The sequence below is a fragment of the Pteropus medius genome, unplaced genomic scaffold, assembly GCF_902729225.1.
Source record: "Pteropus medius unplaced genomic scaffold, Ma_sr-lr_union100, whole genome shotgun sequence".
In the NCBI taxonomy this organism is placed as follows: domain Eukaryota; kingdom Metazoa; phylum Chordata; class Mammalia; order Chiroptera; family Pteropodidae; genus Pteropus; species Pteropus medius.
In genome coordinates, this window is record NW_024351568.1 from 50,765 (window position 1) to 78,524 (window position 27,760).

Here is a 27,760-nt window from a genome sequence, read left to right on the forward strand (position 1 = left end):
CGAATTAGCTCTCCGGGGGAAGAGGAAAAAATGGTTGTGACATCAAAAAGTCATGTTTAAGGTGCACTGGTACTTTCTCTTTGTTCTGGAACTACTTTATTTTCTCAGGATGTGATTCTTTTTCTTTCTTTCTCGGCAACACCTAACAAAGACCCATCGAATAACCTAGAACCTACTATTTCTCTTTGGAAATATCCAGAAGCCTAATTTACCATACTCATATTTCTTATGGCTTCAGGCTTCTGGTCAAGATTGAGGAGTAGGTATACGCTGTGCTCGCCTCTCTCACCACATCAAAATTACCACTAAACTACGGAAGAGCCATCATTGGGAGTTACCTGAAGTCTGGCCGAACAGAAGTCCTACAGCTGGGAACACAGAAGAGGCCACCTCAAGACTGTTTAAAAAGTAAGTAAAATATAGCAAATGATTCAGGTTTTCTTGTGTGCAGAATATTTTGGTTTTACCTATATACACAAATGTAAACATGTAGATACATATGCACATGTGTGTACACGTATACTTACATATTTTATATTTTCATGTAGGTGATACTATAACTTCCCACATAATTGAATGATCTTTGAGAATATTTTTAATATTAGATACTATTAGTTGTTTTGTCATGTGCGACCAACCCAATATCCATTCTTTCTTGCTATAAAAATTCTCATTTTGTTTGAAGAACTGTGCTCAGCTTAAATAAAGACAGACAAACAAAAACCCTACATGTTCTAGCTTCCCTTATATCTGTAAACAAAAGTTGTTAGATTGGGCTTTTCAGACAGTTCCAGACAGGTATGAGGTGGAGGCAGGGCACGCTCAATGGGCATGAGTTCTTCAGGCCCTCTTCCTTTCCCCTTCCTGCCTGGACTGTGGCTGTGGTGCTGCATGTGGAGCAGCCATCTTATAAACATGTATTTTCTCAGAAAGGAAGGCTATGAGAATTTACACTATTATGTTCATTCGAAATTGAGGATTTTAATTTGCATATGTTCTGTTGACCTTAAAACAGTTATTTTACCAGCAAAAATGGGTTTATTCAGGAATAGCAAAGAGTTGCAATTTGGGACATATAAGCTATGGCAAAACATGAGCAAATCTGTAGAACAAATAATCCGTATTTGTGCCACTGATTAGAAATGCCACCTTTATAATATCGATAGTACTATATTCCCTTCTAAGTTTAGTTAACATCCACCCCTGCACAGTTACAGGGTTTTTTTTTTTTGCTTTTATCGAGGAACTTTTAAGATCTACTCTCAGGTGCTTTCACATATACAGTGTGGTAGTCATCAGGCTGTACATTACACTCCTAGGACTTATTTTTCTTATGACTGGAAATTTGTACTTTTTGACTATCTGCACCCATTTTGCCTATGCCTCTGGCTCCCACCTCCGGCAATGAGCAACATGTTCTCTGTATCTATGGGTTCAGATTATTAAGATTCCAGATATCAGTGAGATTTACAACATATTTTTTTCCTCTGACTTATTTCACTTAGCATAATGCCTTCAAGGTCCATCCCTGTTGTCACAAATGGCAAAATTTCCTTCTTATGCCTGAAAATATTCGTACATATATATATATATCAATTTCTTTTTTAAGCCAAGACATGGAAATAACCTAAGTTAAACATGTCTTGGATTTGTAAATAATGCTGGAATGAACATGGAGTGCAGATATCTTTTTGAGATAGATATCGTTTCCTTCAGTAGGTATCCAGAAGTGTAATTGCCGGATCACATGGTAGTTCTATTTTTAATTTTTTTGAGGAAGTTCTACACTCTTTTCCATGGCTGCGTCATGGACAAAGTGGCTGCACACATTTACATTCCCACCAACAGTGCACAAGGGCTCCCTTTTCTCTGTATCCTCACCAACACTTGTTATTTCTTATCATTTTAATATTGCTATTCTAACAGATGTGAGGTGATATCTCTTCATGGTTTTAATTTGCGTTTCTCTAATGATTTGTAATGTTAAGCATATTTTCATGTCCCTGTTGGCCATTTGTATGTCTTTGGAGAGATGTCTATTCAGATCCTCTGTCCAATTTTTAAAGCAGATTTTTTTTTTTTTTTGCTATCGAGTTATATAACTTCTTTATATATTTTGGATATTGATCCCTTATCAGACATATGAATTGCAAATATTTTACTGGTTGATCCTGGTCTTAACATATGCATCCTAACTTATCAGAAACAGCTTTTGGTTTATACTAGATTCCTGTGAGATACAGAAATGTTACTCCTACATAATCCTATTCCTTATCACCTCCATTTGTGGTAATGTGTTATTTACATCACATCTATAAGTGTTTCGACAAAATTTGTTGTAATTTTTACTTTATATAAATGTATGTCTTCTAAAAAGCTATGAGAACAAAAGAAAACCTGTATACATTTGTAGCTTTTATATTAATTTTATCGTTTTTGATAAATTACTCTGTGGCAGCCTGACCCTGCCTGACCATTTCCTGCCATTTCCTGCTCGAATAAGTTAGTTCCTGACTGACTCCCGTCCCCAGGAATCTGCGGCTGACATGGCAGTTGGGACACCTGCTGAAAAGGTTAAGCCAGTTTCCTTATAGCTTGGCAGCCAATCAGTGTTCTCCTTCCTGATGTGGACTTTCTGTAGCTGTGTGTATATGCAGTAATACGAGACTATATAAATCTGCCCGCCCTGTTACAGTCGGGGCTCAGCCCTTGGATGTGAATCCGCTGAGCCGGTGTCGGCATCAATAAACGCTGCTTCCTGCTCACAGCTTCAGTGTCCCGTCTTTCTGTCAAGAATCCCACAACGACTTCAGTGTGCTTTTGGCAAGAAGGAATGGGTAGGGTAAGGTAAGCAGGCTTAGGATTGGTTCGTTTGAACAATTTCACAGCGCTGTGGGGCCTAAAGCTGTCCCTAGTTGTAGATGGCCCGGAGGTGACTTGAGCAGGGGAATAGTGGCCCTGAATGTAAGAGCCTGGTAATGGAAGTTGTTGAAGCACAAGTTCCCGTTGGCTAGTTTGCATGTGAATAGCCTGCTCACAGGTGAGTCGTTTACAGGCATACTTTGTTGAATGGTTTCACTTTATTGTGCTTCGCAGATATTGTGTTTATGACAAATTGAAGATCTGTGGCAACCCTGTGTGGAGCAAGTCTGTTGGCATAAATTTTCCCAGCAGCATTTGCTCACTTCGTGGTTCACACTTTGGTAATTCCTGCAATATTTTAAACTTTTAATTATTTTTATATTTGTTATAATGATTTGTGATCAGTGATTTTGATGGTACTATTGTCATTGTTTTGGGGTGCCACAAACCAGCACCACATACGTTGATGAACTTAACAGTAAATGTTGTGTGTGTTCTGAGTGCTCCGCCAACTGCCTGTTTTCCTCTCTCCCCCTCTCCTTGGTCCTCCCTATTACCTGAGACACAAGAATCTTGAAATTAGGCCAATTAACAACCCTACAATGGGCTCTAAATGTTCCGGGAAAGGAAGAGTTACATATCTCCCATTTTAAATCAAAAGCTTAGATTACGAAATGATTTAGCTCAGTGAGGATGGCATGTCAAAAGCCAAGGTAGGCTGAAAGCTAAGCCTGTTGCACCAAACAGCCGAGTTGTGACTGCAAAGAAAATTAAAAGTGCTACTCCATTGAACACACAAATTGTAAGAAAGCAAAACATCCTTATTGCTCATATGGAAAAACCTTTTAGTGATTGGATAGAAGATCAAACCAACCATAACTTTCCCTTAAGCCAAAGCCTCATCCAAAGAGAAGCCCTAACTTTCTTCAAATCTATGAAGGCTGAAAGATGAAGAAGCTGCATAAGAAAAGTCAGAGTTTGATTCATGAGGTTTAAGGAAAGAAACCATCTCCATAATATAAAAGTGCAAGGTGAAGCAGCAAGTGCTGATGTAGAAGCTGTGCAAGTTATCCAGAAGATCTAGCCCAGATCACGAATGAAGGTGGCTACACTAAATGAGAGATTTTCAATGTAGCTGAAACAGCCCTCTGTTGAAAGAAGATGCCATCTAGGACTTTCATAGCTAAAGATGAGAAGTTGTTGCCTGGCTTCAAAGCTTCAAAGACAGGCTGACTCTCCCGCTAAGGACTAATGCAGCTGGTGACTGTAAGGTGAAGTCAGTTCTCATCTACTATTCTGAAAGTCCTAGAGCCCTTAAACCTTCTACTAAAATCTATGAAACAACAAAACCTGGATGACAGTACATCTGTTTACAGCACTGTTTACTGAATATTTTAAGCCTACTCTTGAGACCTACAGCTCAGGTTTCTTTCAAAATATGACTGCTCAGTGATAATTCACCCAGTCACCCAAGAGCTCTGATGGGGATATATAAATTAATGTTTTCATGTCCGCTAACACACATCCATTACGCAGCCCATAGATCAAGGGTGATTTTGTCTTTTGAGTCTTTAAAAACAAACATTTTGTGAGCTTATAACTGACATAGAGAGTGAGTCCTATGGATGGATCTTGGAAAAATAAATTGATTAAGAACATTTATGATTGGGGGAAAGTCACAATATCAATATTAACAAGAGAGTGGAAGAAGTCTATTTGATTCCAACTTGGATGACTTTGAGGGGTTCAAGACTCCAGTGGAGGAAGTAACTGCGGATGTGGTCGAATAGCAGAAAAATTAGAGGTGGAGCCTGTAGAGGTGACTCAATGGCTGTGATCTCATAATTAAACTAACGAAGGAAGAGTTGCTGTCTTATGAATGAACTAAGAAAATAGTTTCTTAGGATGGAAGCTACTCTTGGTGAAGATGCTCTGAAGATTTCTGAAATGACATCAAAGGATTTAGAATATGACATAAACTTAGTCAATAATGCAGCAGAAGGGTTTGAAAGGGTTGACTCCAATTTTGAGAAGTTTTACTATGGGTAAAATGCTATCAAGCAGCATCAGATGCTTCAGAGAAAATCATTCCTGAAGGAAGGAATCAATCGATGCAGTAAACATCATTGTTTTCTTATTTTAAGAAATTGCCAAGCCACCTAACCTTTGGCAGCTGCCACCACGATCAGTCAGAAGCCATCAAGGAGGTAAGACTCTCCACAGAAAAAAAGATTATGGCTCACTGAAGGCTCAGATGAGGGCTAACATTTAATTTTGAGTAATAATGTATTTTAAATAAAGATCTGTGCATTGTTTTCTTAGATATAGTTATTGTATACTAGCCTATGTTTATAGTATGGTGTAAACATAACTTTATATGCACTTGGAAACCAAAAAATGTATGTGACTTGCTTTATTGTGATATTCGCGTTATTGTGGTGGTCTGGAACTGAAAATATCTTATGAGGTCTGCCTGTGCTATCTCTAGGAATTGGCTGTCCTGAGAGGCACATTTTCTCCAGGGTCAGGAAGGCCCCAGGCATCAAATAATCATAAATACATAAAACAAAAAGGCACTTATTTCATTAAGAAATATGCATTTAAGGGTCCTCTATGTGTTTTATGGCTTAATGATTCATTTATTTAAGTCACTGAATAATAATCCATTGTATAGATGTACAGAAGTTTGTTTATCCATTCACATTTTAAGGACTTCTCGGTTGCTTCCAATTTGGGTAATTAAGAGTAAATATGCTGCAAACATTCAAGAGTGAATTTTGGGGGATGTAAGTTTTCTACTTCTTCGGGTGAATGCGTCGAAGAAAAACTGTTAGATCCCATGTTAAGACCATGTTTAACTTTGTAAAAAACTGCTGTCTTCCAAAGTACTTGTTGCATTTTGCATTCCCACTAGTAGTGAATAAGAGTTACTGTTCCTCCACATCCTTACCAGCATTTGGTTTGTCAGCATTTTGGCTTTGACTCATTCAAATAGGTATATAGTGGTATCTCATTATTTTAATTTACAATTGCCTAAGGTCGTATGATGTTAAACATCTTTACATATGCTTATTTGCTATTTGTATATCTTCTTTTGCGGGGTATCTGTTCATGTTTTAATGAATTGGATTGTTAGTTTTTACTGTTAAGTTTTAAGAGTTCTTTGCACATTTTGAATGCATTTATAACATGTGTGTTTTGAGAATCTTTTCTCTCGGTCTGTGCCTAGTCTTTTTATTCTCTTAAAAGTGTCTTTGAACAGCAAAATTTTAAAATTTTAACGAAGTCTAATTTATCAAGTTGTATCTTTCATGGATCATGTTTTTTGGTGTTTCTAAAAAAATTATTGCCAGTCCCAAAGTCACCTACATTTTATCCTGTTATCTTCTAGAAGGTTTTTAGTTTTTCATTGTACGTTTGGATCTATGATGAATTTTGAATTTTTGAAATATTTAAAGCCTGTGTCTAGATTCATTTTTTTAATGTGGACGTTCAGTTGTTCCAGCAGCATTTAATGAATGGCCTCTTTCTCCATTAAATTCTTGGCTTTGTTGTCAGAGATCAGTTTGCTCTATTCGTGTGAATCTATTCTTGAGCACTCTAGTTCATTCCATTGAACTATCTATTATTTGCTAATACATACTGTCTTGATTATTGTAGATTTATAGTAAATCTGAAGTTGGATAGTGGTTATTTTTCCAACATATTCTTTTTCAGTATTGGGTTGACTCTTCTGGGTCATTTGCTTTTCCATAGAAACAGTTTCGTTTTTTCAAATTAAATTTATTGTGGTGACATAGGTTAATGAAATTATATAGGCTTCAAGTGTACAGTTCAGGAATACATTATATGTATATTGCATTGTGTGTTTACCACCAAAAGTTGACTTTCTTTTTGTCACCATATGCTCGACTCCCCTTTACCCTTATCTACCACCCTCTCCTCCTCCCTCTGGTAACCACTAAACTGTTGTTGCTTTCAGTTTTTTACTCCACATATGAGTGAAATCATATGGTTCTCATCTTTCTTTATTTTGCTTAGCATGATGATCTCAAGCTCCATTCATGTTGTCGCAAATGGCAGTATTTTATCTCTTCTTGTGGCTGAGTGGTATTCCATTGTGTATATGCACCATATTTCATTTGTCTCATCATCCATCGAAGGCCACTTCAGTTGTTTCCATGTCTTGGCCACCTCGAATAATGCTGCGATGAACATCAGGATGTATAGATCTTTACAGATAAATATTTTCAAATTTTTTAGGTAGATACCCAAAAGTGGGATTGCTGGGTGACATGGTAATTCTATTCTTCATTTTTGAGGAACCTCTATATTGTTTTTCATAGTGACTGTACCAATTTACATTCCCACTAGCAGTGTATGAGGGCTCCTTTTTGCCCACAATCTCTCCAACACTTGTTATTACTTGTCCTGTTGATGACAGCCATTCTAACAGGTGCAAGGAGCTCTGGTTGTGGTTTTGATTTACATTTCCCTAATAGCTAGTGAAACTGAGCATCTTTTTATATGTCTCTTGGCCATTTGTGTGTCTTCTTGGAAGAAGTGTCTGTTCACGTCCTCTGCCCATTTTTAATTGGATTATTCGTCTTTTATTGTTGAGTTGTATGAGTTCTTTGTGTGTTTTAGATTTAGGCCCTTCTCAGAGGCATTGTTTGCAAATATCTTCTCTTATTCAGTTGGTTGCCTCTTTGTTTTGTCGATGGTTTCTTTTACTGTGCAGAAGCTTTTTAGTTTGATGCAATCTCATTCACTTATTTTTGCTTTAACTTCCCTTGCCTTTGAGGTCAAATTCATAAAATCCTCTCTAAATCTAGGGTCCACGAGTTTAGTATCTATGTTTTTTTCTATGAAGTTTATTGCTTCAGGTCTTATATTTAGGTCTTTGATCCATTTCGAGTTAATTTTGGTGTATGGTGACAGAGAGCAGTATAGTTTAATTCCTTTGCATATAGCTTTCCAGTTTTCCAGCACCATCTATTGAAGAGGCTTTTCTTTCTCCATTGTATGTTTTTGGCTCCTTTGTCAAAAATTAGTTGCCCATATATATCTGGGTTCATTTGTGAACTCTCAGTTCTGTTACATTGGACTGTGTGTCTGTTTTTCTGCTAAAACCATGCTGTTTAGATTATCCTTACTTTGTAGTATAATTTGAAGTCAGGCCGAGTGATACCTCTGGCCTTGTTCTTTTTTCTCAGGGTTGCTTTGGGTATTCGGGGTCTTTTATGGTTCCATACACATCTGATGATTTTCTTGTTCTAGTTCTTTCTTAAATGTCATTGGGATTTTGGTGGAGATTGCATTAAATTTGTATATCGCTTTGGGTAATATAGCCATTGTAACTGTGTTGAGTCTTCTAGTCCATGAACACGGAGTATCTTTCCATTTCTTTGAGCCTTCCTCAATATCATTTAATAATGTCTTGTAGTTTTCGGTGTGTAAGTCCTATGTGTTTTATTCTTTTTGTTGCAGTTGCGAAAGGAATTGGTTTGTTTTGTTTTCCATTTCTTTTTCTGCAATTTCATTGTTAGTATATATGAATGCAATGGATTTTTGTGCATCGATTTTTGTATCCTGCTACTTTAAGGTGTTTATTGTTTCTAACAGTTCTTGGGTGAAGTCTTAGGGGTTTGTATATAAAGAATTATGTCATCTACAAAAAGTGACAGTTTGATTTCTTCATTTCCTATTTGGATACCTTTTATTTCTTTCTCTTGCCTGATTGCAATCGCAAGGACTTCCAATACTATATTGAATAAGAATGACAAGAGCGGGTAGCCATATCTTGTTCACGATTTAAGAGGAAAAGCTTTCAATTTTTCACCATTGAGTATCCTATTAGCTGAGGGTTTGTCATATATGGCCTCTATTTATGTCAAGGTACTTCCTTTCTAGGCCCATTTTATTAAGTGTTTTAATTATAAATGGATGCTGTATGTTGTCAAATTCTTTTTCTGCCATCTATCGATACGATCATATGATTTTTATATTTTATTTAGTTTACGTGGTGTATCACATTGGTTGATTTGCACATGTTGAACTATACTTGTGCCCCTGGAAGGAACCCCACTTGATCGTGATGTATAATCTTTTTAATGTGTTACTGTATTCACTTTGCTAGTATTTTGTTTAGGATTTCTGCATCTCTATTTATCAGAGATATCAATCTGTAGTTTTCTTTTTTGTGTGTTATCTTTACCAGGTTTTGGAATCAGGGTGATGTTGGCCTGATAAAATAAGTTAGGCAGTATTACTGCGTCTTCAGTTCTTTAGACGAGTTTGAGAAGAACAAGTGTTAAATCATCTTTGAATGTTTGCTAAGGTTAACTAGCGAAGTTATCTGGTCTTTTATTTTTAGGGAGTTAGGTGATTCTTTCAATTTTCTTACTGTTGCCTGGTCTATGTAGATTTTCCAGTTCTTCATGGTTCAGCCTAGGAAGGTTGTATATTTCTAAGAACTCATCCATTTCTTCTCAGTTATTGATTTTGGTGTCATATAATCTTTCATAGTGTTCTTGTATCCTTTGTAGTTCTGTGGTATCTGTCATGACTTCTCTTCTTTCAGTTCTGATTTTGTTTATTTGTGTCTTTTCTCTTTTTCCCTTAGTGAGTCTAGCCATGGGTGTGTCATTTTACTAATCTTTTCAAAGAATCAGCTTTTCGTTGCATTAGTTTTTCCTATTGTCTTTTAAAATGGTTTTTATATTTTTATTCTTTAAATTATAGTTGACATACAACATTATATTAGTTTAAGGTGTACAACACAATGATTAGACATTTATATAAGTTATGAGGTCATCACCCCAATAAACCCAGCACCCATCTGACACCATACATAATTATTACAATACTACTGACTATATTCCCCACGCTATACTCTACATCTTCATGACTATTTTGAAACTACCAATTTGTATCTTTTAAACCTCTCCACCTTCACGCATCCCCCCATCCCCCCAAATGGACAACCATGAAAATGCTCTCTGTATCTACGAGCTTGTTTCTGTTGTTTGTTTATCCTGTTCTCTAGGTTCCACATGTGACATTTGTCTTTCTCTGTCTGACTTACTCCACTGAGCACAATACCCTCTAGGTATTCCACGTTGTTGCAAATAGCAAGATTTCATTCTTTTCGATGGCTGAGTACTGTCGTATTGTGTATATATACCACATCTTCTGTCTCCTTTCATCCACTGAGAGACACTCAGGATGCCTACATATCTTGGCTGCGATGAACATATGGATTCACACTTCTCTTCAAAGAAGTGTTTTGGGTTTCTTCAGATACATACGTGTGGTCAGTCCCCACATAGCAGCTCATACACTGCGGTGGTGGCCAATCCACATAACCAGTCAGTCTGAGGGTCAGTCCCACCCACTCACATGCCAACAGAAATCACGGCTTAGCTATAACAGAAGGGCACACGACCCACACAAGGGACACTCCTGGAGCTCCCAGCTTACGTGTTTAGTCTCTCTGGTCTCCCAGTTTCCTGTCACTGAGACCCACAGGACACCTACTACATAACGCTTCCCTGCCAAGCCTGGGAGACGGCAGATCTACCCAGTACACAGAAACTGGTTGATCAGGCCCTGACCTCGGTCAAAGCAGGCTGAGGCCCAGGCTGGCAGCTGGACAGCGTATCAGAGAGAAGCTGGGGAGCCTCACCCCGGAGGCCTCAGCACAGGGCAACCCAGGGGTGCCAGAACACCATCTGGTCTCTGGGTGGGCACATCTTGGGTTCAGGCCACTGGCTTATTCAACTCCAGACTGTCACACACACGCTGACATCCTGCACCACTGCCCAGTCGCATGGGGTACTATCCAGTCAGGGACAGTGGGATCGGGGCGGGGTCCCAGTGACAGGGAACCGCGGAGGTTCCCCGTTGGCCAGATCTCCCCACTTAGCGGAGGAGGCGTGGCTGCGGGAGACAAAGGGCCCCGGGTCCCACCCAAGGCCTGGATCCCACCCAGTGGAAAGGCTCTGCACATGTGCAAGGGGAGTTGCTCCAGTGAAAGGAAGATAGTGTTTTATTTTCCAGCCGCGGGGATCTATGTCGCGAGGTGGTGGGAGCGCCCCATGGGCCTTTCCCCACCGGGAGCGCAGACGCGAGGCTGTGGGCACAGCAAGCAGAGCATCCTCCATCGTCCGCGAGGGTTAGGTCCCGCCGAGAGAGCGCGAGCGCCACAGGCATCGCTATGGGAAGCCGGAGGGGCTCCGTCAGCCTCACCGCCCTTCTGAGGTGACAGTGGGCCACAACCTCTGGGGCAGGAGGCCTAACACGCTCCACGAAGGCTGCAGGTGGGGTCGCGGTGTCCGCACCAGGCTCCCGCAGCGGCGTGTGCACGGCGTGGGGATCCCCACTGCCCTTGGGCGCTGGAGCACGGGGCCCCGCTGCCCGAGCCCCGGACGCATGAGAGCCGGCTCCCACATCCAGGCTCCCGCATCCAGGCGGGCGGCACCGGCAGTAGGGACGGAGCCGGGCGGGGTCACGGTCACGCCCGGAGCCCTGGGCGCCCAGTGAGCCGACCTCTTCCTCCACCATCACCGCAGAGCGGGTCTTTGTTAGGTTCGCCCAAGGGGTTAAGCAAGGTTTATTGCAGCAGGGGGACAGCGGGGCTGAGCCGAAGATGGCATCGGCCCGGAATGCGAGGAGACCCGAAACATGGGGCTGGAGGCGGGCTTTTTCGCTGGGAATATTTCGGGCGCGGATATCGGCGGGGAAGGGAGGAGTCAGTGAGGTGCGAGGTGAGCGTGCAGCGTTGCCAACCTGGGCGTTGCAAGCTCCGGTTCCCACACAACGGTCGGGGAAGTCTGGTTCCCACACGGGGAACAAGGATGGGTAGGGATAGGACCCTCCTGGACCTAACAGTCTACCTACGCCGCGCCAGAAAATACTCATTTCGGGCACCGCAGCCGGTGACGGGGTTGGCCGTCAGGTCATGCTGGTGTCCTTGAAAACGGCCCATGCAACGACCCCAGTATCGACGCCACCCTGGAGCTCTCAGAGACCATCTAGTCGCCTCCTGGGTGTGGTGGCTGAGAGTGCGGGCGCTGGGAGGAAGGGTGCACGGGCAAGCGACAGGGACTCAGAAAACAGCGGCCCGCCGGTGGCCTTCTACCCGGGGCTCCGTGTATCGCCCAGGCCCATTTCCCCCAGCAGCGAGATACGGGAAATTTGAGAAAACGCCAGTCCGAACTGGGACCACGTGTGCTTCTGGCGCCCTCCACGAGCTCCCGTGACAGCGCCGCCTCCAGCTCCACCTCCGGTACCTGCGGGCGACGGGTGCGGAACACCTGCTCCCGGCCCCCCACCGCGATTGGGGCTGGCTTCCGCGAGCCGATCAGCACAGGGGGGTGCTGGTCGACCCCACATGGATACACTCTCTGGCGAACTGAAGCAGCACCAATGCCCAGGAGTGACCCTGAGAAACCTGAGAGACCCGATGGGGTCTCCTGCAACCCAGAAATTGGAGAAAACGCCCTCAGGATGTTTGGATTCAAGCTGCCCTTCACCGCTGCGGTGTGCGGGGCACCGTCTCCTATTCGCCCACGGCAACCCTGGTCACCTTCCGCGGATTAGGGCCACTAGAGGGTGCTGGTCGACCCTTCCAGAGTGCCACCACCCTTACTGGGACTTGCCCAGTCACTGCATCAAACTCCTGCAGGTACAATCTCCGTTGACTGGAGAAAACATCATCCATGCGGGACCGGGATAAACCTGATAACGCCGCCGGTCTCTTGGAACTCTGCCTCGGGCACCGAGGCCAAATCCCATCCCTTCACTCCTGCGGAGCTCCAAGAAGAGCGAGAACAGCCGCGCCCGTGAGAGGCTCTGCCTAGACCCAGGCTGGCCAATCCAACTGTCCGGACAGAGCCGGGTGGGTGACATGGCCATGCCCGGAGCTCTGTGCACCGGGAAGCCGACCTCATCGGCCATTAACACCGCAGAGTGGGTCTGGGCTAATGAGGCGGAAGAAAATGCGGATTTCGGTTACGCAACAGGTGACGGGCCTTGGGCACCGTAACCAAATCCCACTCCTTCTGATTTCCATGGAGCTCCGGGTCGAGAAAACTCACAGCGGCCACCAGGTAGCGACCGTCAGCCGGATGGATTCTCATCACAGGCAGCCACGACCGACCACGGGCCATCCAATTGTAACCGGTCCACCTCGGAGCGTGACTCTTGCGCGGGCCCAAGCTGGGAGGAGAGGCTGGCGGCTCAGCAAACAGAGTGTCCTCTCACGCGCACCGGTGGGCTCCAGCCAGGTGAGCCCGAGCGATCACGGGCATGACTCTAAGCTCCAGGGGAGCTCCGAAGACAACTGGAGGGGCTGCGTCAGCCTCGATAGCCTTCTCAAGCCACGGCGGGCCACAGACTCGGGAGGAGGACGCCTGACCATGGGGCACGAAGCCTGCGTGGTGCGGTCGCCCTGTTCGCAGCAGGCTCCAGCGGCGACGCGTGCCCGCTGTGAGGACACGCATGGCCCTTCCGCGCTGGAGCCCGGAGACAGTACCGCAGCCCAAGCCCCGGGCTCACGGGAGCCGGTTCCCACATCCAGGCGGGCGGCATCAGCCGGATGAACAGAGCGCAGTGGAGGTCATGGTCATGCCCAGAGCTGTGTTCTCGGGGAGCGGAACACATCGGCCACTAACACCGAAAAGCGATTCCTGGCTTACGTGGCGGATTTCGGGTACCGCAGCTGGTGACGGCGCGGTTGCACAGGTCACGGAGGGCTCCTTGACCACGGCGCATCCACCCACATCGTAGTCCCTACCACGCCAGAGCTCTGGCGTTCGCGTCCACCGGCAGGGACCATTCTGTCCGCGTTTCGCGGAGAGGACACGGATGCCCAGGACTCAGGAGGACCCGGCCGACCCGTGGCCGCCTACTCCGTGCCCGTTTCCCATTCTCCATCGCGGAAGCGAAACCAGAAAATTTGCGGAAAATGCGTTCGGGATGCTGGGACCCAGGCCGGCCTTCACCTCTGGGGTGTGCGCGCGTCCTGACACGAGACACCGTCTCCTGTTCTCTCATGGCAACCGTGGTCGCCTCCCGCGGGTCAGGGCCACCGGCCGGAGCTGGTCGAACCCCTGCAGGGTGTCCAACACGTTCACTGCAACTCGCCCAGTCACTCGAACTCCTGCAGATACAATCTCCGGTGACTGGACAAAACGGCAACGTCCGCAAATGACTAGGAAAAAGCAGATCGAGCCGGCGGCTTCCTGGAACTCCGCCTCCAGCACCATGGTCAGATCCCACTCCTTGGGTTTCCAAGGAGTTCGGGGAAGAGAAAACAGCAGCCACCAGGTGGCGACCGTCAGCAGCATGGATCCTCATCAACCAGCGGCCATGGCCCGCCGCGGGCCATCATCCTGAATCTTAATCGGTCCACCTCGGAGCGCGACTCTTCCCGGGGCACGAGCTAGGAGAGCCTGGCGGCTCAGCAGAGCGTCCTTTCCCGTGGGCGCGGGTGGAGTCTGGCCAGGAGAGCGCAAGCGATCACGTGCATGGCTCTGCGAAGCCCGAGGGGAGCACCGCACAGAGCAACCATACGGGCTGCGTCGGCCTCGCTGGCCTCCTCAAGTGACGGCCGGCCACAGACTCGGGAGGAGGACGCCTGACCATGGGGCACGAAGCCTGCTTGGGGCAGTACCTCTACCAGCACCAGGTCCAGCATGTGCCCGGCATGAGGACACCCGTGGCCCTTCCGCACTGGAGCCCGGAGACAGGACTGTGGCCGGAGCCCCGGGCAGCGGCTTCCCACATCCAGGCAAGCGGCATCAGCCAGAGGAACGGATTCGAGTGCGGTCAGTGTCATGCCCGGAAATCTGTGCGCCGGGGAGCCGACCTTGTTGGCCACTAACACCGCAGAGTGTGTCGTGGCTCACATGCCAGAAGATAATAGATTTCAGTAACCGCAACTGGTGACGCGGCGGTCCGCAGATCACGGAGGGCTCCTTGACCACGGCCCTGTCACTACCATGTCAGAGCTTCGGTATTCGCACCCACGCGCAGCGCTGGTATGTTTGCATTTTGCGAAGAGGCTTCCGACGCCCAGGACTCATACGGACCCGGCCAGCCCGCGGCCTTTGAGTCCGTTTCCCCGTTCTCCACCGCGGAAGCCAGACCTGAAAATGTGAGAAACGCATTCGGGATGTTGAGACCCAGGTTGGCCTTCGCCTGTGGTGGATGCGGGCGTCCGGGTCACGATCTCTTGTTTCCTGCGCAACCGTGGTCGCCTTCTGTGGGTTAGGGCCGCTGAGCGGTGCTGGCCGACCACCTTCAGGTTGCCCACCACCATCACTGGGACTTGCCCAGTCACTGCCTCAAACTCCTGCAGATACAATCTCCGGTGACTGGTCAAAACATCAACATCCACTTTTGACCGGGACAAACCTGGTAACGCCACTGGCCTCCTGGAACTCCGCCTCGGGCACTGAGGCCAAATCCCATCCCTTCACTGCTGCGGAGCTCCAAGAGGTACGAGAACGGCCGCGTCCGTGAGAGGCTCTGCCTAGACCCAGGCTGGCCACTCCAAATGTCCGGACAGAGCCTGGTGGGCGACATGGTCATGCCCGGAGCTCTGTGCGCCGGGGAGCTGAGGTCCTCGGCCCCTAACACCGCAGAGCGGTGATGGAACAAAGTACGGATTTCGGTTATACGATGGATGACGGGCCTCGGGAACCATGGCCAAATCCACTCCTTTGAGTTTCCGCGGAGCTCCGGGCCGAGAAAACTGACAGCGGCTATCAGGTGGCTACAGTCAGTAGGATGGTTCGTCATCGCGGACGGCCACCGCCCACCGTGCACCATCACATCATCCAAGCTTAATCGGTCCACCTCAGAGCGTGACTCTAGCCCGGGCCGGAGCTGGGAAGAGAGGCTGGCGGCTCAGCCTCGGCCAGGAAGGCGCGAGCGATCACGTGCATGGCTTTGCGAAGCCTGAGGGGAGCCTCGGAGACAGCGAACGAGGCGCTGCGTCAGCCTCGTCGACCTTCTTAGGCGACGGAGGGCCACAGACTCGGGAGGAGGACGCCTGACCTAGGAGCAGGAAGCCTGCGTGGGGCAGTCGCCCAGTACGCAGCGGGCTGTAGCACCACCAAGTGCCCGACGTGAGGACACCCGCTGCCCTTCCGCACTGGAGTCCGGAGACAGGAACGCGGCTCACGCCCCGTTTGCAAAGAGGCGGCTCCCACATCCAGGCGGGCGGCATCAGCCAGAGGAACGAAGACAAGGGAGGTCTCGGTCACGCCCGGAGCTCTGTGCACCCGGGGAGCCGACCTCATCGGCCACTAACACCGCAGAGCGGGTCTTGGCTCACGTGGTGGAAGAAAATACGGATTTTGAGAATCTCAAATGGTGAGGCAAGTTCCACAGGTCACGGAGGGCTCCTTGACACTGCTCATCCATCGACGCCCCCACCACCACGTCAGAGCGCCGGTGTTCGCGCCGCGCGCAGGGCCGGGCCGGTCCGCGTTCCGGCGGAGACGTCTCAGACACCCAGGACTCACAAGAACTTGGCCGGCCCGCGGCCTCCTACGCCGAGCTCCGAGTGCGTTTCCCCGTTCTCCATCAAGGGAGCGAGACCCAAAAATTTGAAACGCCTTCGGGATGTTGGGACCCGACTGGCCTTCACCTACGGAGTATGCGGATGTCCGCACGCGGGACACCGTCCCCTGGTCTCTCATGGTCTCTCATGGTCTCTTCCGCACATTAGGGCCACCGGCCAGTGTTGGTCGACCCCCTCCAGGGTGCCCACCACCTTCACTGGGAATCGCCATCCCCCAAACTGCTGCATGTACAGTCTCTGGCGAATGGACAAAGCACCAGCATCCGCGCATGACCGGGACAAGCCTGATAATGACGCCAGCCTCCTGGAACTTTGCCTTGGGCACCGAGGCCAGATCCCATCCCTTCACTTGTCTGCAGCAACTGCGCCTGTGAGAGGCTCTGCCTAGACCCAGGCTGGCCACTCCAACAGTCGGGACAGAGCCGGGTGTGCGTCATGCATATCTGGAGAGTGCGTCATTGCCTAAGGCGGCACAAAATACCGTTTTTGGGCGCCACAGCGGGGGACAGAGCTGGTCCACAGGTCATTTCGCACTGCCGGTATTGCGGCCCACCCGTGGACTTGACGCTTCACTGCCGACCCAGAAATCTCATGTTCGTGCCCACGGGCAGGAGACAGTCCACCTGTTTCCAGATGTGAACTTACATGTCTGCGGAGCCGTGAGGATCAGGCTCGCGAAAGACAGTGGGCGGCCGGTGGCCTCCTACGCAGGGCTCTGGGTACTGTCCGGGCCAGTTCCCAGCCTGAAGCGAGACACGAAAATGTCGAGACCAGCCGAGGCCTGCTACTGGAATTACCGTGATCCTGTCACATCTTAGAACCACCTTGCGTCCCCGGACTGCCGCAAATGATTACGAGTCGGTTCCATAGGTCACGAAGGGCTCCTTGACCATGGCACATCCAAGGACACCCTCATTCCTATCACGGCAGAGCGCCTGTGTTCACGGTCACGGTCAGAGTCCGATCTATCCACGTTTCCGCGGGGAAGCCTCGGACGCCCAGGACTCACAAGGACACGCCCATAGCACGGCCTCCTACCTTGGGCTCCGTGTCCATTTCCACATTCTCCTCTGGGAAAGTGAGACCGGAAAATTTGAGGGGAGCTCCTTCAGGATGTTGAGACCGAGGCTGGCCTTCACCGCTGGGGTGTGCGGGCCTCCAGGTGCAGGACACCATCTCCCGTTCTACCGTGGCAACCTCGGTCGCTTTCCGCGGGTTAGGGCCACAGGAGGATGCTGGGTGACCGCCTTCAGAGTGCCCACCACCTCCACTGGGAGTTAGTCACATTTTCGTGCTCCTGCAGATACAATCTCCGGTGACTGGACAAAGCACCATCTGCGTGTGACCGGGATAAAGCCGATAACGCTGCCGGCCTCATGGAACTCTGCCTCGGGCACCGTGGCCAAATCCCACTCCTTCGAATTTCCATGCACCTCCGGGGCGAGAAAACTGACAGCTGCCACCAGGTAGCGACTGTCAGCCGGATAGATCCTCATCGCGGGTGGCCACGGCACACCGCAGGCCATCACGTCATCCAAACTAAATCGGTCCACCTCGGAGCGAGACTCTTGTCCAGGCCCGAGCTGGGAGGAGAGGCTGGCGGCTCAGCAAACAGCGTCGAGTCTCGTGCGTGCGGTGCGCTCTGGCCAGGAGAGCTCGAGCGATCGCGTGCATGGCCCTGCGAGGCCAGAAGCGGCCCCGGAGACAGCACCCGGAGGGGATGCATCAGCCTGGCAGAACTTCTCACTCGAGGGCACCCCACAGACTCCGAAGGACGCCTGACGACCGGGCACGAAGCCTGCATGCTGCGGTCGCCCTGTCCGCAGCAGGTTCCAGCAGCGGTAGCACGTGCCCGGCATGAGGACACCCGCTGCCCTTCCACGCTGGAGCCTAGAGAATACCACGGCCCAAGCCCCTGGCGCTCGGGAGCCTGTTCCAACATCCAGGCGGGCGGCATCAGCCAGATGAACACGGGGAATGCAGTCATGGTCAGGCAGAGAATTCTGGCGCCCAGGGAGCCGACCACAATGGCCACAAACACCGAAAAGCGAATATTGGCTTACGTGGAGGATTTCGTTTACCGCAGCTGGTCACGATGCAGGTTACAGAGGGTTCTTTGGACCACAGCGCATCCATCCACACCCTCGTCCCTACCATGCCCCAGCTCCGCTGAGAAGCCTGGGCACCCAGGACTCACAGGGACCCGGCCGTCTCGTGGCCTCCAACCATGTGCTCCGTGTCCGTTTCCCCGTTCTCCACAGCAGAAGCCAGGAGGGAAAATTTGAGAAACACATACGGGATTTCGGGAGCCAGCCTGGCCTTCACCTCTGCGGTGTGCGGGCGTCCGCGGGCAGGACGTCTCCTGTTCTCTCGCGGCAACCCTCGTCACCTTTCGCATGCTAGGGCCAACGACTGGTGCTGGTTGGCCCACTCCAGAGCACACAGCACTTTCACTGGGACTTGCCCAGTCAACTCAAACTCCTGCAGATACAATCTCCAGTGACTGGAGGAAACATCAACATCCGTGCGTGATCGGGACAAACCTGATAACGCCGCCGGCCTTCTGGAACTCTGCCTCGGGCACGGAGGCCAAATCCCAACCCTTCACTTCTGCGGAACTCCAAGAGGAGCGAGAACAGCCGCGCCCGTGAGAGGCTTTGCCTAGACCCAGGCTGGCCACTGCAGCAGTCGGGACAGAGCCGGGTGGGCGACATGGTCATGGCCGGAGCTCTGTGCGCCGGGGAGCCGACCTCATCGGCTATTAACACCGCAGAGCAGTTCTTGGCTACTGTGACGGAATAAACTACGGATTTCGGTTACGCAACTAGTCACGGGCCTGGCCACCATGGCCAAATCCACTCCTTCGGATTTCCGCGGAGCTCCGGGCCGAGAAAACTCACAGCGGACACCTGGTGGCAACCGTCAACCGGATGGATCATCCTCAAGGGAGGCCACGGCCCACCATGTCACCCAATTTTAATCAGTCCACCTCAGAGCACGACTCTTGCCCGGGCCCGAGCTGGGAGGAGAGGCTGGTGGCTCAGCACACAGAGCATCGTCTCATGTGCGTGACCGATCACACGCATGGCTTTGCGAAGCCTGAGGGGAGCCTCGGAGACAACAAATGAGGCGCTGCATCATCCTTGTCGACCTTCTTCGGCGACGGAGGGCCAGAGACTCGGGAGGAGGACGCCTGACTTAGCTGCACGAAGCCTGTGTGAGACAGTCGCCCTGTACGCAGCCGACTGCAGATTCTCCCTGTGCCCGACGTGAGGACACGCGCTGCCCTTCCGCACTGGAGCCCAGAGACGCGAACGCGTTGTAAGCCCCGTGTACAAAAAGGCAGCTTCCACATCCAGGCGGGTGGCGTCAGGCAGAGGAACGAAGTCAAGGAAGGGGTCTTGGTCACTCCCGGAGCTCTGTGCACCCGGGGAGCCGAACTCATAGTCCAATAACACCGCAGAGCATGTCTTGGCTTAGGTGGTGGAAGAAAATAGATTTTGGGGGACCACAACGGGTGACAGGGCGGTCCACACATCATGGAAGGCTCCTTGACTCCGGGCATCCATCGACAACCCACACCTACCGCGCCAGAGCTCCGGTGTTCGCGCCCACGTGCAGGGACCGTTCCGTCTGTGTTTCCGCAGAGACGTCTCGGACGCCCAGGACTCATGAGGACCCAGCCGGCCCGCGGCCTCCTTACCCCATGCTCGGGTTCGGTTTTCCCATTCTCCAGCACAGAGGCAAGACCCGAAAATGTAAGAGAAACGCTTCAGGATGTTGGGACTCAGGCTGGCCTTCGCCTCTGAGGTGTGCGGGCGTCCGGGCACCATCTCCCATTCTACCGTGGCAACCTTGGTCGCTTTCCGTGGGTTAGGGCCACAGGCGGATGCTGGGCGACCCCCTTCAGGGTGCCCACCACCTCCACTGGGAGTTGCAGTCACATTTTCGTGCTCCTGCAGATACAATCTCCAGTGACTAGACAAAGCACCAACATCTGCATGTGAGCAGGATAAAGCTGACAGCACCGCCAGGCTCCTGGAACTCTGACTCGTGCACCGTGGCAAAATCCCACTCCTTCCGATTTCCGCGGAGCTCCACAGGGTGACAGCTATAAAAGTGGACACCAGGTGGCGACCGTCAGCCAAATGGAGCCTCATCAGGGTCAGCCATGGCCCACCGCGTGCCATCACATCATCCAATCTTAATCGGTCCACCATGGAGCGCAACTCTGGCCCCGGCACATGCTGGGAGAGGCTGGCGTCTCAGCAAACAGAGCTTCCTCTCTTGTGCGCATGCGGTTTCCACCAGGAGAGCGCGAGCGACCATGTGCATGGCTCTGCGAAGCCCGAGGGGAGCACCGCAGACAGCAACCGGACGGGCTGCATTAGCCTCGCCGACTTTCTCATGTGATGGCGGGCCACAGATTCCTGAGGAAGACGCTTGACCATGGGGCATGAAGTCTGTGTGGAGCAGTTGCCCTGTCATCACTAGGGTCCAGACGTGGCGTGTGTCCGGTGTGAGGACTCCTGCGGCCTTTCCACACTGGAGCCCAGAAACAAGACCGCAGCCTTAGCCCTGGGCGGCGGCTCCCACATCCAGGCGGGCGGCATCAGCCAGAGGAACGGATCCGAGTACGGTCAATGTCATGCCCGGAGCTCTGTGCGCCAGGGGTGCCGACCACATCGGCCACTAACACCGCAGAGCGGGTCTTGGCTCACGTGTCAGAAGATAATACGAATTTCGAGAACTGCAACTGGTGATGGGGTGGTCGTACAGGTCACTGAAAGCTCCTTGACCGTGGCGCAGCCAAGGACGTCCCCATCGCTGCCACGCCAGAGCTCGACTGTTTGCGTCCACGCGCAGGGCTAGTTCTGTCCGCATTTCGGCAGAGAAGCATCGGATGCCCAGGACTCACCAGGACCCGGCCCGCCCGCGGCCTCATGTCCATTTCCACATTCTCCACTGCAGAAGCCAGACCAGAAAATTTGAGAAACGCATTCGGGATGTTGGGACCCAGGCTGGCCTTCATCTCTGTTGTGTGCGGCTGTCCGGGTGCCGGACACCATCTCCTGTTCTCCCGCGGCAACCCTCGTAGCCTTCCGCGGGGTGGGGCCAGTGGCCGGTGCTGGTCGACCCCCGCCAGGGTGCCACCACCTTCACTGGGACTTGCACAGTCACTCCCTCAATCTCCTGCAGATACAATCTGCAGTGACTGGACAAAACATTAACATCCGCACGTGACCGGGACAAACCTGATAATGCCGCCGGCTTCCTGGAACTCTGCCTCGGGCACTGTGGCCAAATCCCACTCCTTCCAATTTCCACGGAGCTCCGGGCCGAGAAAACTAACAGCGGCCACCAGGTAGCAACCGCTAGCCAGATGAATCGTCATCACGGGCAGCCACGGCCCACCACGGGCCGTCATGTCATCCAATCTTAATCGGTCCACCTCAAAGCGCGACTCTTATCTGGGCCGGAGCTGGGAGGAGAGGCTGGTGGCTCAGCCAACAGAGGGTCCTCTTTCGTGCGTGCGACTGGCCTCTGGCCAGGAGAGTGCGAACGATCATGTGCATGGCTCTGCGAAGCTCAAGTGGAGCCCTGGAGACAGCACCTGGAGGGACTGTGTCAACCTCATCGACCTTCCCATGCGGCAGCGGGCTACAGTCTCGGAAGGAGTATGCCTGACGACCGTACACGAAGCCTTCGTGGTACAGTCGGCTTGTCCGCAGCAGGCTCCTGCACGGTGTGTGCCCGGCATGAGGACACCCGCCGCCCTTTCGTTTCTGAGCCCGGACACAGGACCGCAGCCAAGCACGGGGCTCACTGGAGCCACTTCCCACATCCAGGTGGGTGACATCAGCCAGAAGAATGGAGCCGAGCGGGGTCACGGTCATGCCCAGAGCTCTGTGCTCCGTGGAACCGACCCCATGGGCCACTAACACCGCAGAGTGGGTCTTGGCTTACGCGGTGGAACAAAATACGGATTCTGGGAACCACAACCAGGGACGAGGCGGTACCACTGGTCACAGAGGGCTCCTGGACCACGACACGTCCAACGACGACCCGTCCCTCCGTGCCACAGCTCCCGTGTTCGTGCCCAAGCACAGGGCCGGGTCCGTCCGCGTTTCCACGGAGAGGTCTCCCTTGCCCAGGACGCACTAGGAGCCAGCCGGCCCGCGGCCTCCTATGCCGGGCTTCGTGTCCATTACACATTCTCCACCATAGTAGCCAGACCAGAAAATTTGAGAAACTCATTCGGGATGTTGGGACCCAGGCTGGCCTTCACCTCAGTGATGTGCGGGCATCCGCGGGCAGGACACCGTCTCCTGTTCTTCCCAGGCAACTTTCGTAGCCTTTCGTGGGTTAGGGCCAGTGTCTGGTGCTGGTCGACCCCTCTAGGGCGCCCAACACTTTCCTTGGGACTTGCCCAAACCGTCGCTCCCTCAATCTCCTGCAGATACAATCTCCGGAGACTGGAGAAAACATTAACATCCACGCATGACCGGGGCAAACCTGATAACGCCGCCGGCCTCCTGGAACTCCGCCTCGGGCACCGAGGCCAAATCCCATCCCTTCACTCCTGCGGAGCTCCAAGAGGAGCGAGAACTGCCAAGCCCGTGAGAGGCTCTGCCTAGACCCAGGCTGCCCACTCCAGCAGTCGGGGCAGAGCTGGGTGGGCGACATGGTCATGCCCGGAGCTCTGCGCCAGGGAGCGACCTCGTCACCCACTAACACCGCAGAGCGGGTCTGGGCTAACATGGCGGAAGAAAATGCGGATTTCGGCTACACAACAGGTGATGGGCCTCGGGTTCAGTAACCAAATCCCATTCCTGATTTCCATGGAGCTCCGGGGAGGGATAACAGCGGCCACCAGGTAGCGACCGTCAGCAGGATCATTCTCATCACGTGCAGCCACGGCCCACCAAGGGCCATCACGTCATCCAACTGTAACCGGTCCACCTCGGAGCGTGACTCTTGCGCGGGCCCAAGCTGGGAGGAGAGGCTGGCGGCTCAGCAAACAGAGCGTCCTCTCTCACGCGCACCGGTGGGCTCCAGCCAGGTGAGCCCGAGAGATCACGGGCATGACTCTAAGCTCCAGGGGAGCTCCGAAGACAACTGGAGGGGCTGCGTCAGCCTCGACAGCCTTCTCAAGCGACGGCGGGCCACAGACTCGGGAGGAGGACGCCTGACCATGGGGCACACGAAGCCTGTGTAGTGCGGTCGCCCTTTCTGCAGCAGGCTCCAGTAGCGGCTGCTGCCCGGCATGAGGACACCGAAGGCCCTTCCGCGCTGGAGCCCCGGACTCACGGGAGTCAGTTCCCACCTCCAGGCGGGCGGCATCGGCCAGAGGAACGGATCCGAGTGCGGTCAATGTCATGCCCGGAGCTCTGTGCACCAGGGATGCCGACCTCATCGGCTACTAACACCGCAGAGTGGGTCTTGGCTGACGTGTCGGAAAATACGGATTTTGAGAACTGCAACTGGTGATGGGGTGGTCCCACAGGTCACCGAAGGCTCCCTGACCATGGATCATCCACGGACGTCGTCCTCCATACCGTGCCAGAGCGCAACTGTTTGCCTCCACGCGCAGAGCTGGGTCTGTCCATGTTTCGGCAGAGAAGCCTCCGACGCCCAGGACACACCAGGACCGGGCCAGCCCGCGGCCTCCTACCCCAGGCCTCATGTCCGTTTCCACATTCTCCGCAGTGGAAACCAGACCGGAAAATTTCAAAAACGCGTCCGGGATGTTGTGACCCAAGCTGGGCTTCACCTCCGCGGTGTGCGGCCATCCGCGGGAGGGACACCGTCTCCCGCTCTCCTGAGGCAACCCGCACCGCTTTACACGGAGTAGGGCCAACGGCCGGTGCTGGTTGGCCCACTCCAGAGCACACAGCACTTTCACTGGGACTTGCCCAGTCAACTCTCTCAAACTCCTACAGATACAATCTCCGGTGACTCGACCAAACATCACCATCCCCCCGTGACCGGGCAGAACCTGAAAATGCCGCCGGCCTCCTGGAACTCTGCCTCGGGCACCGAGGCCAAATCCCATCCCTTCACTTCTGCGGAGCTCCAAGTGGAGTGAGAATAGGTGCGCCCGTGAGAGGCTCTGCCTAGACCCAGGCTGGCCACGCCAACAATCGTGACAGAGCCAGGTGGGCGTCATGGTCCGACCTCAGCCCTGCACCCCTAGGGAGCGCATCCTTGCCCAACGCAGCACAAAATACCATTTTCGGGAAAAGCAGTGGGTGACAGCGCCAGTCCACAGGTCAATATGTCTTCACAGTACCGCGGTCCGCCTATAAACCTGACCCATCGCTCCTCACCCAGAATTGCCATGTGCGTGCCCACGCACAGGAGCCACTTCACTTGTGTGTTCGCTGATGCGAACTTACATTTCCCGCAAGAGCTCAGAGGATCAGGCCTGTGAAAGACAGCGGGCGGCCTGTGGCCTCCTAACCATGTCTTCGGGCCACTTTCCAGCGTGAAACGAGGCACGAAAGTGTTCAGACAAATCGAGTCCTGCCACTAGAATCAACAGGAGCCCGTTTCAATGTCCTGGAGCCACCGTGCACACGCGATTTGTCACAATGGTGATGTGGCGGTTCCACAGATCACAGAGGGCTCCTTGACCGTAGCGCATCCAAGGACGTCCCGTCCCTACCACGCCACAGCTCCGTTTTTTGCGCCCACGGTCAGGGGCGGGTCTGTCCGCGTTTCTGTGGAGAGGTCTCGGACGCCCAGGACTGACGAGGACATGGCCGTACCATGGCCTCCTGCCTTGGGCCCCGTGTCCGTTTCCACGTTCTCCACCACGGAAGCGAGACCAGATAGTTTGAGAGGAACGCATTCAGGATGCTGAGACCCACGCTGGCCTTCACCCCTCTGGTGTGCGGGCGTCCGTGTGCAGGACACCGTCTCCTGTTCTCCCGCGGCAACCCTCATCACCTTCCACGGGGTAGAGCCAGTGGCCGGTGCTGGTCGACCCCCGCCAGGTTGCCACCACCTTCACTGGGACTTGCCCAGTCACTCCCTCGAACTCCTGCAGATACAATCTCCAAGGACTGGACAAAATATTAACATCTGCGCGTGACCGGGACAAGCCTGATAACGCTGCCGGCCTCATGGAACTCTGCCTCGGGCACCATGGCCGAATACCACTCCTTCCAATTTCCACAGAGCTCCGGGGCAAGAAAACAGTGGCCACCAGGTGGCGACCATTAGCCGGATAGATCCTCGTCACGGGCAGCCACGGCCCACCGCAGGCCATCACATCCTCCATTCCTAATCGGTCCACCTCGGAGCGTGACTCTTGTCTGGGCCCGAACTCTAAGGAGAGGCCGGCAGCTCAGGAAGCAGCGTCCTCTCGTGCGTGCATGTGGTTTCGACCAGGAGAGCGCGAGCGATCACGTGCATGGCTCTGCGAAGCCCGAGGGGAGCACCGCAGACAGCAACCGGACGGGCTGCATTAGCCTCGCCGACTCTCTCATGTGATGGCGGGCCACAGATTCGTGAGGAAGACGCTTGACCATGGGACACAAAGTCTGTGTGGAGCAGTCGCCCTGTCATCACTAGGGTCCAGACGTGGCGTGTGTCCGGTGTGAGGACTCCTGCGGCCTTTCCACACTGGAGCCCAGAAACAAGACCGCAGCCTTAGCCCTGGGCGGCGGCTCCCACATCCAGGCGGGCGGCATCGGCCAGAGGAACGGATCCGAGTACGGTCAATGTCATGCCCGGAGCTCTGTGCGCCAGGGGTGCCGACCACATTGGCCACTAACACCGCAGAGCGGGTCTTGGCTCACGTGTCAGAAGATAATACAAATTTCGAGAATTGCAACTGGTGATGGGGTGGTCGTACAGGTCACTGAAAGCCCCTTGACCGTGGCGCAGCCAAGGACGTCCCCAATCGCTGCCACGCCAGAGCTCGACTGTTTGCGTCCACGCGCAGGGCCAGGTCTGTCCGCATTTCGGCAGAGAAGCATCGGACGCCCAAGACTCACCAGGACCTGGCCCGCCCGCGGCCTCATGTCCATTTTCACATTCTCCACTGCGGAAGCCAGACCAGAAAATTTGAGAAACGCATTCAGGATGTTGGACCCAGGCTGGCCTTCATGTCTGCTGTGTGCGGCTGTCCGGGTGCCGGACACCATCTCCTGTTCTCCCGCGGCAACACTCGTAGCCTTCCGCGGGGTGGGGCCAGTGGCCGGTGCAGGTCGACCCCCGCCAGGGTGCCACCACCTTCACTGGGACTGGCACAGTCACTCCCTCAATCTCCTGCAGATACAATCTGCAGTGACTGGACAAAACATTAACATCTGCACGCGACCGGGACAAACCTGATAATGCCGCCGGCTTCCTGGAACTCTGCCTCGGGCACTGTGGCCAAATCCCACTCCTTTCAATTTCCACGGAGCTCCGGGGCGAGAAAACTAACAGCGGCCACCAGGTAGCAACCGCTAGCCAGATGAATCGTCATCACGGGCAGCCACGGCCCACCGCGGGCCGTCACGTCATCCAATCTTAATCGGTCCACCTCAAAGCGCGACTCTTATCTGGGCCGGAGCTGGGAGGAGAGGCTGGTGGCTCAGCCAACAGAGCGTCCTCTCTCGTGCGTGCGAGTGGCCTCTGGCTGGGAGAGCGCGAATGATCATGTGCATGGCTCTGCGAAGCTCAAGTGGAGCCCCGGAGACAGCACCTGGAGGGACTGTGTCAACCTCATCGACCTTCCCATGCAGCAGCGGGCCACAGTCTCGGAAGGAATATGCCTGACGACCGGACACGAAGCCTTCGTGGTACAGTCGGCTTGTCCGCAGCAGGCTCCTGCACGGTGTGTGTCCGGCATGAGGACCCTCGCCGCCCTTTCGTTTTTGAGCCCGGACACAGGACCGCAGCCAAGCCCGGGGCTCACTGGAGCCACTTCCCACATCCAGGCGGGTGGCATCAGCCAGAAGAATGGAGCCGAGCGGTGTCATGCTCATGCCCAGAGCTCTGTGCTCCGTGGAACCGACCCCATGGGCCCCTAACACCTCAGAGTGGGTCTTGGCTTACGCGGTGGAAGAAAATACGGATTCTGGGAACCACAACCAGGGACGAGGCGGTACCACTGGTCACGAAGGGCTCCTGGACCACGGCGCGTCCAACGACGTCCCGTCCCTCCGCGCCACAGCTCCGGTGTTCGTGCCCAAGCACAGGCCCGGGTCTGTCCGCGTTTCCACGGAGAGGTCTCCCTTGCCCAGGACGCACTAGGAGCCAGCCGGCCCGCGGCCTCCTATGCCGGGCTTCGTGTCCATTACACATTCT

The 27,760-nt window shown here is 52.6% G+C and overlaps 1 long non-coding RNA gene across 2 annotated transcripts in view; it reads left to right on the forward strand.

Annotated features, from left to right (window-relative positions):
• LOC120587046 (uncharacterized) overlaps nt 1-27,760 on the forward strand; it is a 33,706-nt gene that overhangs the window by 749 nt on the left and 5,197 nt on the right. Inside the window, exons 2-3 of one of the 2 annotated variants that reach the window (XR_005648856.1) lie at nt 239-408; nt 2,459-2,767. This is a non-coding gene — a long non-coding RNA (uncharacterized LOC120587046). Of the gene's footprint in view, nt 1-238; nt 409-2,458; nt 2,768-27,760 lie in introns of those variants that run through there. The other variant, XR_005648857.1, reaches the window with a different exon arrangement.